This window comes from Kryptolebias marmoratus, linkage group LG8 (assembly GCF_001649575.2).
Source record: "Kryptolebias marmoratus isolate JLee-2015 linkage group LG8, ASM164957v2, whole genome shotgun sequence".
Lineage (NCBI taxonomy): Eukaryota > Metazoa > Chordata > Actinopteri > Cyprinodontiformes > Rivulidae > Kryptolebias > Kryptolebias marmoratus.
This window is the reverse complement of record NC_051437.1, coordinates 27,057,473-27,061,223: the sequence shown is the minus strand read 5'-3', so window position 1 is coordinate 27,061,223 and position 3,751 is coordinate 27,057,473. Positions and strand designations below refer to the sequence as shown.

Genomic DNA, 3,751 nt, shown 5'->3' with positions numbered 1-3,751 from the left:
AGGCTGGAGTGGAGGTGCTCGACGCAGCGATTAGATGCAGGTGAGGCTGAAGCAGGTCTTCCAGTCTGAATTTACGCCTAGGCTTCATATTATTTTCATTCATTTATGACCAAGACTTTTTTGTCTCTATGACAGCTAAGACTAAATATGCTATTGGTAATCATTTTAAAAGTTCAAATTCCCCATTTTGGTGTCTCATAAGCCACAATGGAGTTCCAGTCCTAATTTAGGGTATATTAAGCTGATGTGGTTGCCACCATTAAAAAGCAAAACAAAACAAAAAAACAGTTTTTATCACTCATTGCCATGAAAAGTGGATGATCATGTCTGTGTGTTTCTATCAGTTCTGCTAGTAAAATACGTTTTGAACCACTGGACAGATTTTCGTGAAACTGGATGCACATCTTCAACTGATTAACTATCAGTTTAAGATGGCCAACCACAGCTAATTGACCTTAGCAAACAAAAATGACTATAATTTAGTTAATTTCCCAGAAATTGAGCTAGAATTTGGTGCAGTAGTAGCTGAGAAACATGATGTTTTTCCTTGTTTTAATGTAGAATCACTAAGTTTTTTAGCTACTTTCTAAAAGAAAGAAGGTTTTAGTGTTTCTTTGGCAACATGTTTTTTTGGGGTATCCTTGTAAATATGTTAAATATTGAGAAACTCTAATTTTCTTTGTTGACTGCCCATACTGCCCTGTGATTTATTTTATTTTATTTTTTATTAAAACTTTAGTCATCTGAAATCACTCGCTGTATGTTTACATATCTAATGCAAGGTTAGCTGCACACCAGTCAAATGTTGGGACACAACTTCTCATTTGTTTTAAATAAGATGGCTCAATTATACTGTTCATTAAAACAGCGACTGTAAGAGAAACAGCCAGGACAAAATTTTAATATCCTATTGTGCAGAGCTGCAAAGACCGGGGAACAGAATGTACATCACATTTAAATCATGAATGGCAACAGTCATCAAACGTTTAGACTGAATCTTGGATGCAAGCAGCAAAGTTTGTCCTGAGGAAAAGCTTTCTTGAACAAAATTTTGAGCTTTGGGTGGACTTCCTGCTTATTTTTAATCATATTAGAAAGAAGCTGCATGATGACATAGCGAAGAGGAAACGAGAATCGTATAACAGAAGGTGAAGAAAGCAGAGCAGCTGCTGTGATTCCACGCCTGTCTCCACGCTTCACAGTTTCTGCTCAGAGAGGCTCTTCAGCTCGAAGTAAAAACACAAACGTTTTTGACCTTTTCGTTGCTCAAGATGTTTCAAGAGTTCGGCACGCATGACAGGTCTTCTGACACACCTTCTTTAAGGAGTTTTTAATGTAGAATCTGAACAAAATCGAGTTATTTTCATTTATTGCAATTAAAGGCCTATTAGTCCTCGAAGGAATGCATGTCGCTCGTTGCCTTTCATGCCAGACTTTTAAACGAGGATCATCTTATGTTGAAAAATGATAAAGTTGTTGCCATTTTGGTCAAACTTTGGTAATGTTATGCACAAGCTCATGCGATATTGCGAAATATGATGCTTCACAAAATATCGCACATATTGTGTTATATGTTGTGAATGACTCTGCTACTTTTGTTCGTCATGATTGAATTATAGCTGTTTTTGTGTTTGCTGAGATCAGTTGGCTGTGGTGGCAAAATTGAAAGTTAATCAGTTGTAAAATAAGTTGTGCAGAGAATATTCATCCAGTGTGTCGACAGTCCCGGATTCCTTACTTTATCAAATAATCTTTAACTAAAAATAAATGAGTTTAATGGGCTGACGGTACAGTTCAGTTCCACACAACTCCTCGTTTTCAGAAACTTCAATAACTTCTAAATTATAAAACATATATTTAAGCTTTGAATCAGTGTCTCATAAAAGCAGTTTCAGGTTATTGTTACGTGCAGCCACCTCCTGAATTGCGGATTTGATTAAATCTGAATTCAAATCAGATTTAGCTTTTGTTTGTAAATTCAAGCAAACGGTAAAATAATATATTTTTTCCATCTACATGTAAAAAAAATGGGTATTTGTCTCATGGTTACATGTTTACATTCAGCACTGGCTTATCAGCAGCAGCCATACCTGCATTACAGTAAAGAGATTTGGAAAACCTGAAACTTTAAAGTCACACTATTCCCTTTTTTGGACCTCTGCAAACTGCTATTCTGACACGCAAAAATAGCAGACAACTTGTTTTCAAATCCCAGCCATCTTTGCTGTAATTAACTTACTGATGCAGGCTACAAGCTGAGCTGCATTCAGAAGAGATTTATCTGTGGTTCAGCGGTTCCAGCTCTGTTGTTGCTGCTGTGCTGACAGCTCTGCTGCAGTGCAACCACTTAGGGATGTTACAAGGTCCTTTCTGTGGTTATTGTCTCATTGAATTTCCTATAGGCATAAGGTGGTTGGCTCGTTTAGCACGTTATTTAAAGACAAAACATAACTCCCAGAAATATATTATAGAATAAGACATCTAAGCATAAGCAAATTATATCATGTTTTTAAATATTATCTAAATTTACTACTTGCCTCTGGACTGGACTCTATAATCCACTGAGTGAAATATCAATAGTAATCATGGCTGTCTGAGGGTGTACACAATTCTAAGCTCTTAATTAATCAGCGAGCTGATAAACAACATTCAGACACTTTGGTTGGTATTTTAATTTGAAATAATTACTGAGTTGTGGTAAAGTTGTCACACTACTAGAATTTCCAACTTGATAGAAACTTTCAGGGCAATAATTATATATTTTTGATACCATTTGGAGGGAAAAGTATTAAAAATTTTGATAAGGCAAGCAATGGTATTCTTAGCAATCTAATTATCTTTAAGGACAGTTAAAAAAAAAACTTAGAAAAAGTAATAACCAAAAGACAAGCAGAGTCTAGTGTGATAAAGGTTTTAATTTGCCAGCGATCAAACCAGTGAGTAAGGTCCAGACTGAACTGACAAATCATCTCAGTACACCAGCTTTTATTTGCTAACAATCTCCTCCTCTAACTTCAATTTACCCCCAAATGCCTGGCTCCTTTGTTATTTTAGGACATTTGATTGGATCAGATTTTAATTGTGTCAATCTTTAAGGCACATGAGTGTAACTGTGACATTCTGAGACCTGTAAGTATTATCAAATCTGCAAGGAGCTCGTGTCGGTGTTGGCTCATTATGGAGCTGTTATTTAATAGTGTCAAGTCTTTGCAAGTGTTCTGGCCTCTAATTGTATCAGATCATCTCATTTCATGGTCTAGGATGGAGTTTTCTATAAAATATAGGTTTTTCTATAATCCCAGTGACTTAAAAATGATTAGTCACGCAGTTTTTAAAATCAATCACAGTATTCTGTTTCAGTGTGGCATTCCAGGGTTTATAGTTTTGAGATAAGAGTAAAATCAATTACAGCTTCTATACTGTTCTCATTATTTAAAATAATATTGAATAATTCTTAAATGTTAATCGTTCCCACAAGTGCTAACCAGCTGCACCACCATGCAGCTCGCTGGTTCTCATAAATTAAATTGTAGAAACAAAAGCACAAAATGTAGAAGCACCACTCAAATGAGCTTCACCGCAACATGTTTATACTTCTTGATACTGTGACATGTAAACGATTGGTTGGGTTCTGAACAGACAGTTTTCAGAAATACAAATGACCATCAGTTACAAAGTGGCATGTGGGTGCGGGGTTAGGTTTCAAACCAAGCCAAACCAAACCAAACCAAACCAAGCCAAACCAAACCAA

At 36.0% G+C, this 3,751-nt stretch overlaps 2 protein-coding genes across 2 annotated transcripts in view; both read left to right on the top strand.

Moving 5' to 3' along the window:
* Positions 1–3,751, top strand: part of zgc:103759 (U8 snoRNA-decapping enzyme) — a 576,073-nt gene that overhangs the window by 246,975 nt on the left and 325,347 nt on the right. The gene's annotated exons all lie outside the window — the stretch shown is intronic.
* The window catches only part of LOC108233037 (kelch domain-containing protein 8B), a 149,177-nt gene that overhangs the window by 15,999 nt on the left and 129,427 nt on the right, over positions 1–3,751 (top strand). The gene's annotated exons all lie outside the window — the stretch shown is intronic.